The sequence below is a fragment of the Dendrobates tinctorius genome, unplaced genomic scaffold (genome assembly GCF_039654945.1).
Source record: "Dendrobates tinctorius isolate UK_male_01 unplaced genomic scaffold, ASM3965494v1 ptg000133l, whole genome shotgun sequence".
Classification (NCBI taxonomy): Eukaryota; Metazoa; Chordata; class Amphibia; order Anura; family Dendrobatidae; genus Dendrobates; species Dendrobates tinctorius.
The window spans coordinates 20,161,904-20,175,402 of NW_027361801.1; the positions used below are offsets into that span (position 1 = coordinate 20,161,904).

General features: G+C 48.5%; 1 protein-coding gene across 3 annotated transcripts in view; it reads left to right on the forward strand.

Annotated features, from left to right (window-relative positions):
• VGLL1 (vestigial like family member 1) overlaps positions 1-13,499 on the forward strand; it is a 56,108-nt gene that overhangs the window by 14,070 nt on the left and 28,539 nt on the right. The window lies entirely within an intron of this gene.

The window sequence follows — 13,499 nt, forward strand, 5'->3', positions numbered from 1 at the left end:
TTGTTTGAGGCACCACCTTGGCTGCGAGCAGCTGTCACATTTCATGACCATATTCCAACAGATGAACATACGTTTTGGAAGACGTTTAATTAGCCTCTGTAGTCTTAGAAAACTTGATCTCTTTTGGTAGTTAGATAGTATGATAAGTAGACAATCTGAAAATCACTTTATTTACAAACTATGCTACCTTATTCCAGAAAGAGCGCTCTAAAATTCCAGCCAGAATGTTACTCCCGTCTGTCTAAATTGCTGTCCACTGTATGATAGCAATTATTGTTCATCTCTAACAGGAGAGACACAGAGAAAGAATATAGGAAATGGAGACAGGCGTCTGTCTTCTGCTCTATTGATCTTAAAGGGTCCTTCTCAAGCTTCTCACAGCTTCCCAATCGCTTTTCCTTCCTGGTTTCTGGAGGGAGGGTTCTCCTCTCTGAGTGACAGTTCTGGTGACCAGCAGAGCTGTAGTATTAGTAGAACTAAAAAGCTCTGCACAAGGTCTGCTGTAACACATTCAGCTGTTATTGGTTTGCTCTGAGTCTACACTGTATTCACTGTACTGTACATACACATACAGGGTATTTGAACAAGTGCATGGCTTGGAACAGTGAAAGCCGTGATGCAGGATGCTGGGGATTTTGATTCTTCAGGGTTGATAAGAACAGTTTCTCAAGAGCTGAGAGGGAGGGGGAGGTGAGCAGGTAACTGCTGTATAGAAATCAATGGGCTGGAGAGAGTTGAGTGGTATGTTAAGCGTTAAACCCCTTTCTTGGAGAATGTATTTACTTCGCACACTTGGCCAGGATCTGGGCAAGTACTCATAGTCAAGCTTCATGGAAACCAGCTGTACACTGTGAAAGACAAAAGCTATCATTGCAGGATAATGACAGCAGACATAAAAAGCAAGTCAGATGCATACTTGCTAATTTTCATGCTAATTAAAGCAACTTAATAAGAATACCCATTTGAACTCTATAAAAGGATCAGAAAGAAGTGGGCTTTCAATTTTGGTTCTTGCACAATGCATGCAGAGGAGTGAAGGAGAGGAATATTACAGCACCTATAGTGCAGGCAGAATCCTGATGAAAGAGGAGCCATTCCCACTCAAAAAGAATGGATGGCAGCTTACAGAGCATGAGAATAGGTATACTTCCTGGCATGTGCACCAAAACAGTTTTGACTTATTGCAGGGGAAAAGGGAAGTAAGATGTTTTTCTACAGGTTTTGTGTGAAAAGCATGTCTCCTAAACTTGGCTAATTCCAATTTGTATTTTGCATGCGTGACAGCAAAAATTTACAGAAAATTGAATGGGTAATATTGGGGGTCATTCATTGTAGTGGTAATAAGTATGGCAATATGTGGTAAAATACATATTACTAAAAAATAGGAACAATTAGATAGTTGGATTGTAAAAGAAGATTAATTAAAAGGAAAAATTGAAAAGTTCTTGGATGAAGAAGGATGGGTATAAAAAAAAAGTGTATCACAAATATGTAATTAGGTTGAGTTATGAGTAGTGTTGAGCATTCCGATACCGCAAGTATCGGGTATCGGCCGATATTAGCTGTATCGGAATTCCGATACTTAGTTCCGATACTTTTTTCATATCGAATACCGGAATCGGAAGTTCCCATAATGCTAGGAGCCCGCTCGATTTGATTCAGCCAATGGGGATCCTCAGAAGTGTGGGCACATCCTGTTAGGCATGTAGGCATGTTAACTACTGGCATGGCTGTGATTGGCTGCTGAAATGATGTCATGATGCACTATAAAAAGCGCTGCAGCCGCCATTTCTGGTCACTCTGCTGTGAATTCAGTTAGGGACAGGCTGCTGTTGAAGACTGTGAGGGACAGTTAGAAATAGCGATTCTAAAAACAATATTGTGCTTTATCCAGGCTACATAAACCACCACTGTAGCTTTCTTTTGCCTAGCAGCAGTGTTCACAGCTGTCTGCAAGGGCTGTGTGAGTGCAGACCCACGCTGTGTAGTGTGTCCTGCAGGCACGTCTGCTTGTAGGCCGGCCAGCGTGTGTCTCTGCCTCATACACATTTTTCTTTTATTGCTGCTTTTTTTTTCTCCTGTATAGTGTGCTTCCATACGTATCCATATACGTTGGTTGCAAACACTAAAGGAGTGGACAGCGGAGCCTTTCAGCATCCTTTCAGTGCTATAGCCCATTTCTCTGCACTGTTTTTGGCTGTCTGATAGGTCTCCCTGTCTGTGAGTGCAGCTCACGTTGCAGTGTGTTCTACAGCCACCGCTAGCTGTAGTCCGCTCAGCGTGCGTCACTGCCTCATACATAGTCCTTTTTTTGCAGCTAATTTAGCCAGATTTTTGCTCCTATATTAGTGTGCTTCCAACCGCATCCATTGTCATTGGTTGGTTGCAAACACTATATAGGATTAGATAGAGGAGCCTTTTTGCTGGCTTGTGCCCTTCAGGGCCAGCCAGACTAGTATCACCCTATTTTTTGGAGCCTCATCAATTGCATTGTAGGTTAGCTTCCTGCATTGTAATCGCTCCAAAAAGTTTGATACTATAGCTTTCAAACTTTGGTCACATCCTTTTCTTCCCCCCCCCAAAAAAAAAAGGAAATAAAGTTCACCAAACACTCCACTTTACAGTTGTCTAGGCCACATTAGATCATATTAAAGTGTAGTACACACACTCTTAGCCAAATTAGTGTTTCTTATACTGGTTAGCAGGTGTTCAGGAATAAGAACACTAAGCCACCCCTTTTTTTACTTTTCTGCCTATCTTTATCAGTCTATCAAGATGAAGAAGGCAGGGAGTAAGGCACGTGGTCGTGGCCGTGGAGTTTCAGCAGGGAGAGGACGGGGGGATTCAGCAGGGAGAGGACGTGGGGATTCGGTGTCTGCTGCGGCCACCAGTGACCCGGCATCCCCCACTTTTACCAGGCAACAGTCCTTCATGCGCAGCTTTGTAGGACCACTGCTGCCTGACGAACAAATTGAAGCCATTGTCGGATGGATGGCAGCTAACGCATCCACTTCAATGACTTCCGCATCCTCCCAAGGCCAGAGCACTGAAGAGCAACATCTGTCTCTTCACCACCTGCCAAATTGCCCAGGCAGTCTGAGAGCCCTGGACAGGAGCCATCTCAATCTTTACTTCTGTTCTCAGAATCTGTTGGCTTGGAAAGAGGTGGCCAGCCAAGCAGCATTCTAGAGCGTGAAGAAGAGGGAGTATGCAGTGATGCGCAACTGCTTTGTCCTTCTGAATCTGAAGAGGTGGGTGGGCCAGTGCCTATTGTCAGCACACCTCAGTGCTCATCTGATGATGATGAGACTCAGTTGCCAATTTCTGGTGCGTACGGTGCTGGCCAGACAACCCAGGACCAGCCGGTGCTTGAAGAGGGGAGTGGAGATGATGAGGTCCTTGACCCATCATGGCGTCAGCCACAGGAAGGTGGTGGGAGCAGCTCTGAGGAAGAGATTCCCCGAACGGCCAAAAGAGGAGGGAGAGGGCGGGGGCAGACTTGGTTGCCTGTAGCCTCCACTTTGGCACCCGTGAGGAGCAATCCTCTTCCAAAACACAAAACGGGCGCTCCCAGGACTTGCAGTGCGTGGTCTTTTTTTGACACAGTTGCAGATGACATTTGCTTTGTCAAATGCAAGCTGTGTCATCAGAAAGTGAAACGAGGGAAAGATGTGAGCAACCTCAATACCACAAATATGTGGAAACATGTGCGTACCAAGCACGAGGTGGAGTTACACAGACACACTGAAGATGTAGGCCAACCTTCAGCAGCACCTACCACCTCTTCAGCTCGTGTTGGGGCCTCTTCCTCCAGCTCACACACAGCTGGTTCGGCTTCCTCACTGGAACGCCATGGAAGAACCACTGCCACTGTTGTCCAGAGACCCAGTGAAATTCCACCCACTGAACCACGTTCGCAGTCATCAGCACACTCCCAGGCCACTCACCAGCAATCGGTAGCACAGGCATGGGAGAAAAAGCGGCCATACTCGGCAAACCATCCCCGAGCACTGGCTCTGAATGCCGGCATTGCCAAACTACTGGCCCTTGAGATGCTGTCATTCAGGCTGGTGGAGACTGACACCTTCCGGAACTTTATGTCATTGGCAGTTCCACAATACAATGTGCCCAGCCGCTTTTATTTCAGCAGGCAAGCCGTCCCTGCCCTGCAAAAGCATGTGGAGGGAAAAATTAAAAATGCGCTACTAAATGCCGTCAGTAGCAAGGTCCACCTGACCACCGATGCGTGGACCAGTAGCCATGGACAGGGACGATACCTTTCCCTCACTGCCCATTGGGTCAATGTTGTGGAGCCGGGTACAGATCTGGAGAGTGGCTCTGTACGTATTCTGCCAACTCCAAGGATTGCAGGAATGCAGTCTGTACATATTGAGTCCTCCTCCTACTCTAGTTCCTCGGAATCAGCACTGCGTGAGCCTGTTAGGCCAGATATGAGCACAGGTGTGGCCAAACGTCAACAGGCCATCCTTAAATTAATTTATTTGGGGAATCGGAGCCACACAGCACAGGAGCTCTGGAATGCCATCAAGCAGGAGAGCGATGTGTGGTTTGTGCCAGCGAATCTCCAGCCAGGTTTGGTAGTGAGTGACAATGGCCGAAATCTAGTGGCAGCTCTGGGCCTGGGCAACCTCACTCACATACCATGTCTGGCACACGTGCTCAATTTGGTTGTGCAGAGCTTTCTGAGGGACTATCCGGATCTTGAAGCACTGCTGCACAAGGTTCGCCTAGAGTGTGCTCACTTGCGGCGTTCCAGCATGGCAAGATCGCGCATTGCATCTCTGCAACGACGATTCCGCCTGCCAGAACATCGCATCATATGTGACCTCCCCACCAGGTGGAATTCAACGTTACATATGTTGGAGTGGTTGTGTGAGCAGCAGGCAGCAGTAATGGAGTACCAGCTGCATCAGGCGCAAACAAGTCGCACTGTGCGCCGGACACACTTCACCATCACTGAGTGGGCCACTATGAGGGACATCTGCCAAGTTTTGCGTGCCTTCGATGACTCCACGCGGATGGCCAGTGCAGATGATGCACTAATCAGCATGACTGTCCCCCTCATCTGTCTGCTTCAAAAAACCTTACAAGCACTAAGTGAGGAGGTTTTTGAAGAGGTCGAGGATGAGCAGTCAGAAATGCCATCTGCTTCTGGCAAATCTGCGCAACGTGCTTCCACACAAAGGCCCAGGCAGGGGACACTTAGTGAGGAGGATGACGAGGAGTCAATGGAGGAGGAGGAACACATCTCTCCAGAGGAGGGAGGTACACAAGGCTCTAGTAGTCAGTGTGTACAGCGAGGGTGGGGTGATGCTGAGCAGGCAGAGATGCTGCCTGAAGCTGGGGACAGCGTTTCCGGTCCAGTTGGCAGTCTGCAGCACATGGTTGATTTCATGCTGCAGTGCTTGTTAAATGACCGCCGCATCGCCAACATTCTCCACACGGCTGATTATTGGGTGTACACCCTCCTAGATCCTCGCTACCGGGACAACTTACAAAGCCTCATACCACAGTTGAACCGGGAGCGAAAAATGCGGGAGTACCAAGAAACACTTGTGCAGGCCATCATGTTCTCCATTCCCCCCGCAAGTGTTGCTGGTAGTGCTTTTCAAAGCAGCCATGTGGGTAGAGGCAGTGGAGGAAGCTCTGCACAAAGAGGTAGCAGAGGCAGTGCCGCAGGACAAGGCAAGGCCAGTATGGCCCAAATGTGGAAAAGTTTTGTGGGACCGCCACAAACGGCTACACCATCACAGACGGCTCCAGTCAGCAGGAGGCAACGTTTCCGTCAGATGGTGACAGACTACTTGTCTTGCCCTGTTAGTGTACTCCCAGACGGCTCTTCCCCATTCAAGTATTGGGTCTCTAAGCTGGATACATGGCCAGAGCTTAGCCAGTATGCATTGGAGGTGCTGGCTTGCCCTGCTGCCAGTGTATTATCGGAACGTGTCTTTAGTGCTGCAGGTGGTGTGGTAACAGACTGTCGCACGCGACTATCCGCCGATAATGTTGACCGGCTTACTTTTGTGAAAATGAACAAGGCCTGGATCTCACCTGAATTTGCCAGTCCTCTTCCAGAATAAATAATTGGCTGGCAACAGGATCCAGGTCTCCTGTTGTGTTCATGTTTCTATGACCTGAACTTTATTTCCTGGGCAACAGCAACGCCCGTTGTTGCTCAGAAGTGCTGTGCACACAGACAAAACACTCGCTCATGTGTAAGTGGGGTTCGGTAACGTCAGCTGATCCCCTGCTGTGTGTACGGCAAACTCTCCTGCTGCCTACAACTTCTGACTACCTCTGATTTAATATGTTCTCTGATTTGCCCGCTGTCTCCACTCTGTTTTGAGTATTTCCTCCGGCCTACAACACCGCCTGTTTCTGCTCTCAAGTGCCGTCTGCCCAATCCACACTTGTTCCTGTGTTACCTGGGTCCTGTAACATCTGCTCATCTCCAGAGGTGAGCACGGCAATGTCTCCTGCTTTGTCTACATTCCCACTACTTGTAGTGAAAATGTGGACAGAGCAGGGGACATTGCCTGACTCACCTCTAGGGAGAAGCTGGTGTTACAGAACCCCAGTAACACAGGAACAAGTGTGGGTTGTGCAGACGGCATTTCAGAGCAGCAACTGGTGTGGTTGGAAGCCAGAGGAAATACTCGAAACAGAGTGAAGACAGAGGCCTAATTGGAGTACGTTGACAGTTAGTAGTAGTCTAGAAACAATCGCAATCTGCCACCAAGTAGGCCTCGGCCTACTACCTGATTTTCCCTGGGCTCCGACACCGACAGTTGGGCTCAGAAGTGCTGTCCGCACAGACAAAACACTCGCTCATGTGTAAGTGGGGTTCGGTAACGTCAGCTGATCCCCTGCTGTGTGTACGGCAAACTGCTGCTGCCTCCAAATTCAAACAACGTCTTATCTTAAACTGCCTCCAAGTTGGCCTCAGCCTACAAAATGACTATCCCTGGGCTCCAACATCGTCAGTTGTTGCTCGGAAGTGCTGTCCACACAGAACAACACACTCGTTCATGTGAAAGTGGGGGTCAGTAACGTCGGCTGATCCCCTACTGTGTGGAGGGCAAAGTGTCCTGCTCCCGCCAAAGTCAAAACACCTCAGCTTTACACCTGGCTCCTAGTAGGCCTCGGCCTGCACCCTGATTGTCCCTGGGTTCCAACAACGCTAGTTGGTGCTCGGAAGTGCTGTCCACACAGAAAAACACACTCGTTCATGTGAAAGTGGGGTTTGGTAACGTCAGCTGATCCCCTGCTGTGTGGAGGGCAAACTGCTGCTGCCTCCAAATTGTAAATACTTCAGATTTAAACATCCTCTGATTTGGCCTCTGTCTCCACTCTGTCTCTAGTATTTCCCCTGACCTCCAACACCGCCAGTTCCTGCTCACAGTTGCCGTCCATGCATTCCACACTTGTTCCTGTGTTCCTGGTGTTCTGTAACGTGAGCTGATCCCCCAATGTGTGTCCGGCACTGTCTCCTGCGCTGTCCACCTTCCCACTGCAAGTGGTGGGAATGTGGACAGAGCAGGAGACATTGGCAGACAAACATCAGGGGATCTGCTGACATTGGGCAGACGGCTGCTGTACGCATAAACTGGCGGTGTTGGTGGTCACGTGAAATCCTGGAGACAGAGTGGAGACAGATGCCTAATTGGAGCACGTTGACAGTCTGTTGTAGCCTACAAACAATCTAAAACTGCCACCAAGTAGGCCTCGGCCTACACCATAATTCTCCCTGGGCTCCAACAACGCTAGTTGGTGCTCGGAAGTGCTGTCCACACAGAAAAACACACTCGTTCATGTGAAAGTGGGGGTCAGTAACGTCAGCTGATCCCCTGCTGTGTGGAGGGCAAAGTGTCCTGCTCCCTCCAAAGTCAAACAACGTCTTATCTTAAACTGCCTCCAAGTAGGCCTCAGCCTACAAAATGACTATCCCTGGGCTCCAACATCGTCAGTTGTTGCTCGGAAGTGCTGTCCACACAGAAAAACACACTCGTTCATGTGAAAGTGGGGGTCAGTAACGTCAGCTGATCCCCTGCTGTGTGGAGGGCAAAGTGTCCTGCTCCCTCCAAAGTCAAACAACGTCTTATCTTAAACTGCCTCCAAGTAGGCCTCAGCCTACAAAATGACTATCCCTGGGCTCCAACATCGTCAGTTGTTGCTCGGAAGTGCTGTCCACACAGAAAAACACACTCGTTCATGTGAAAGTGGGGGTCGGTAACGTCAGCTGATCCCCTGCTGTGTGGAGGGCAAACTGCTGCTGCCTCCAAATTGTAACTACTTCAGATTTAAACATTCTCTGATTTGGCCTCTGTCTCCACTCTGTCTCTAGTATTTCCCCTGACCTCCAACACCGCCAGTTCCTGCTCACAGTTGCCGTCCACGCATTCCACACGTGTTCCTGTGTTACTGGGGTTCTGTAACGTCAGCAGATCCCCCAATATGTGTCCGCCACTGTCTCCTGCGCTTTCCACCTTCCCACTGCAAGCGGTGGGAATGTGGACAGAGCAGGAGACAGTGGCAGACACACATCAGGGGATCTGCTGACATTACAGAACCCCAGTAACCCAGGAACACGTGTGGATTGGGCAGACGGCTGCTGTACGCATAAACTGGCGGTGTTGGTGGTCACGTGAAATCCTGGAAACAGAGTGGAGACAGATGCCTAATTGGAGCACGTTGACAGTCTGTTGTAGCCTACAAACAATCTAAAACTGCCACCAAGTAGGCCTCGGCCTACACCATAATTCTCCCTGGGCTCCAACAACGCTAGTTGGTGCTCGGAAGTGCTGTCCACACAGAAAAACACACTCGTTCATGTGAAAGTGGGGGTCGGTAACGTCAGCTGATCCCCTGCTGTGTGGAGGGCAAAGTGTCCTGCTCCCTCCAAAGTCAAAATACCTCAGCTTTACACCTGGCTCCTAGTAGGCCTCAGCCTGCACCATGATTGTCTCTGGGTTCCAACAACCCTAGTTGGTGCTCGGAAGTGCTGTCCACACAGAAAATCACACTCGTTCATGTGAAAGTGGCGGTCGGTAACGTCAGCTGATCCCCTGCTGTGTGGAGGGCAAACTGCTGCTGCCTCCAAATTGTAACTACTTCAGATTTAAACATCCTCTGATTTGGCCTCTGTCTCCACTCTGTCTCTAGTATTTCCCCTGACCTCCAACACCGCCAGTTCCTGCTCACAGTTGCCGTCCACGCTTTCCACACTTGTTCCTGTGTTCCTGGTGTTCTGTAACGTGAGCTGATCCCCCAATGTGTGTCCGGCACTGTCTCCTGCGCTGTCCACCTTCCCACTGCAAGTGGTGGGAATGTGGACAGAGCAGGAGACATTGGCAGACAAACATCAGGGGATCTGCTGACATTACAGAACCCCAGTAACACAGGAACACGTGTGGATTGGGCAGATGGCTACTGTACGCATAAACTGGCGGTGTTGGTGGTCACGTGAAATCCTGGAAACAGAGTGGAGACAGATGCCTAATTGGAGCACGTTGACAGTCTGTTGTAGCCTACAAACAATCTAAAACTACCACCAAGTAGGACTCGGCCTACACCATGATTGTCCCTGGGCTCCAACAACGCCAGTTGGTGCTCGGCAGTGTCTTTGGCACGGGGACTCCCTGTTGCCCAGCCTGGTTCCAGCACGCCTGCTGTTTCCGGGTAGTGTCAAGGTCACTATGCCACCAATCCGTTGTCCTGTCGTCTTGCGGCCGGGTTAGCCGACTCTATGGTGCCTGCAGTTTAGGTGACTCCTATGTGGGCTGCGGGAACTGGCGCTGAAGGCTGGATCCGTAGTGCCAATGGGACATGGACCCCCTGTAGGACTGTGGGTTTCGGTAACTGCGGCCGGCTTGCGGCCTGGCTACTTTGCTTTGAATGGGTACCTTCTGCTACCCACCCGGGTTCCAGCACTGCCTGCTGGTTCTCGCCCGAGCCTTTGGCCTAGGTGCCTCCATCTCGGTATCCGAAGTCCAGCACCGTCAGCTGGTCCTTGGTAGTGCTTTTTAGCACAGGTACCTTCTGCTTAGTAACCGTGGTCCAGCACCGTCAGTTGGTCCTCGGTAGTGCCATTGGCTCTTGTAGCTTTTGCTACCCATCTGGGTTCCAGCACTGTCAGCTGGTTCTCGGCAGTGTCTTTGGCATGGGTACTCCCTGTTGCCCAGCCTGGTTCCAGCACGCCTGCTGTTTCCGGGTAGTGTCAAGGTCACTATGCCACCAATCCGTTGTCCTGTCGTCTTGCGGCCGGGTTAGCCGACTCTACGGTGCCTGCAGTTTAGGTGACTCCTTTGTGGGCTGCGGGAACTGGCACTGAAGGCTGGATCCGTAGTGCCAATGGGACATGGACCCCCTGTAGGACTGTGGGTTTCGGTAACTGCAGCCGGCTTGCGGCCTGGCTACTTTGCTTTGAATGGGTACCTTCTGCTACCCACCTGGGTTCCAGCACTGTCTGCTGGTTCCCGCCAGAGCCTTTGGCCTAGGTGCCTCCATCTCGGTATCCGAGGTCCAGCACCGTCAGCTGGTCCTTGGTAGTGCTTTTTAGCACAGGTACCTTCTGCTTAGTAACCGTGGTCCAGCACCGTCAGTTGGTCCTCGGTAGTGCCATTGGCTCTTGTTCCTTCTGCTACCCATCCGGGTGCCAGCACTGTCTGCTGGTTCTCGCCAGAGCCTTTGGCCTAGGTGCCTCCATCTCGGTATCCGAGGTCCAGCACCGTCAGCTGGTCCTTGGTAGTGCTTTTTAGCACAGGTACCTTCTGCTTAGTAACCGTGGTCCAGCACCGTCAGTTGGTCCTCGGTAGTGCCATTGGCTCTTGTTCCTTCTGCTACCCATCCGGGTGCCAGCACTGTCTGCTGGTTCTCGCCAGAGCCTTTGGCCTAGGTGCCTCCATCTCGGTATCCGAGGTCCAGCACCGTCAGCTGGTCCTTGGTAGTGCTTTTTAGCACAGGTACCTTCTGCTTAGTAACCGTGGTCCAGCACCGTCAGTTGGTCCTCGGTAGTGCCATTGGCTCTTGTTCCTTCTGCTACCCATCCGGGTGCCAGCACTGTCTGCTGGTTCTCGCCACAGCCTTTGGCCTAGGTGCCTCCATCTCGGTATCCGAGGTCCAGCACCGTCAGCTGGTCCTTGGTAGTGCTTTTTAGCACAGGTACCTTCTGCTTAGTAACCGTGGTCCAGCACCGTCAGCTGGTCCTCGGTAGTGCCATTGGCTCTTGTTCCTTCTGCTACCCATCCGGGTGCCAGCACTGTCTGCTAGTTCTTGCCAGAGCCTTTGGCCTAGGTGCCTCCATCTTGGTATCCGAGGTCCAGCACCGTCAGCTGGTCCTTGGTAGTGCTTTTTAGCACAGGTACCTTCTGCTTAGTAACCGTGGTCCAGCACCGTCAGTTGGTCCTCGGTAGTGCCATTGGCTCTTGTTCCTTCTGCTACCCATCCGGGTGCCTGCACTGTCTGCTGGTTCTCGCCAGTTTCTCAGCCTTCTTGTACCTTCTGCTACATTTCCAAGATCAAGCTTTTTGAAATTGTCTTTGGTAATCCTTATTGATCTCCATGACGACGACCCTGATGATGACGACCCTGAAGACCACACCAAAGAAGACCAGAAATATGACCCTAAATAATAAGACCAAGAGGACAAAGAACATGAAGACAACCACCAAGATACAGAACAAAAGACAGAAGAACAAGAAGCAGAAGAAGCTAAAGCAGAAGAACAGAAAGCAGAAGAACATTAAGCATAAGACTAAAAATCAGCATAGAAGAAATCAAAATTATAAGCAGAAGAAGACTAAGCAGTAAATGGGGGTGAGTCCGTTCCTCCTCGTGGTGCCCCTGGAAAATGCCTGCTGCTGCAGGCCAAACTGAACGCGGACAAATCCTGTTGTAAATCTTTTGTGACAGGCAGAACGTAAGGTGTAATCTTATAACTTTTATAGATAAGTACTACAGGAATGCCTGTCACCATAAGAAAATGAAGACAAAGAAGAATAGGAAGAAGATGAAGAAATAGCATATTAAAATTAATAATAGCTGAATAAGAAGAAAATGAAGAATGGAAAAAAAAATTAATGGGGAGAAGATGAAGAAGAAGAAGATGAATAAGGTGAAGAAAAAGTTGATGAAAAAAATGCTACTGCTGCGGAACATGAAGGAGAAAGTGTGGGAGAAGTACAAAAGAAGGTGAAGAGCATGGAAGTTGTGAAACATACATATCTGACAAAATATAAAAAAGGTTAACATAGTCAATATCTTTTTAACTCCGAACGTATTGAAAAAAAAAATTGGAATTAATGCTATGCCATGTGATTTGAATAAACCACTATGCTTTTAATGTCTCCTCCACCTCCCACAATACATTCTACATGATTCTTATTTGTTTTCAATTATGTAGAATTAGCCAACAAGGAAATAAAGGGCTTTTTTTAATTCCGATACCGGAAGTCCCATTGACTTGAATGGGACTTCCGGTATCGGAATCGGCGATACCCGATATTTTTTTCGTATCGGGCGATACCATCCGATACAATATTTTTGGGTATCGAACGGTATCGCTCAACACTAGTTATGAGACTTTGATGTTCTAAAAAGAATGATGAGCTTGGATTAATCAGCATTTTTCGGTAGACGTATTGAAATTAGCAGTAATGAAAGAAAAGGTAAAGGCTATATGTGGGTGGATCACTAGGAAATCAGTTTAGCATTTCCTAATGAAAAAACACTGGGGTTCCAAAGGTTTAATGAAAAACTGTGCACACTTTGTTTTCAATGATTTAAATAAGTATTTGGTGATCAAACCTCCTGGGCGATAATAGGAAGATTTGGGTAAGTGAGAAGATTGTGATTAGTTGTTTACTAAGTTCACTAAAACTGTATGGAGTTTTGAAAATAAGACGGCACAATTAATGGGGAACATGATTGAGGTACAGTAAAATGACATCCCATCAGATAACATGGATAGTTTTTTTTTCCCTTGGCAAGAAGGAGGGTGAAATGTTATTTTCTGTATTTTTTATGTAAGAAAATTAATACAAAAATAAATAAATAACATATTTCATGTGTTCAGAATTAAAAGCAGAGACCATACAGGTAACAACTGTGCTTTATGACACTTTCATATTTGTATTCATTTTTTTTTTTTAATCAGTGTTGGACTCTGCATGAAAGATGTATAGGTCTAATTTCTCACAGATCAATGCCCACCACACCTCACTGACCCCTACTGATTATTATACAGCCTCATACTGTGACCATCTCTTACAAACTAAATGAAAATGACAAGCCTTGTGCTGTAAATGTGGTTAATCATGGGTTGTATAGCATGACCTAGAACGATGGGTAAATAATGCAGTGACCTGTAATACAGTATTTATTGATTTCATAAAATCTACATGATATTCAGCATTTGTATTCAGTGGAAGATATATAACCTCTTAGAAGAGCTGTGTGTGCCCTAGAGCTGCACTTCACAC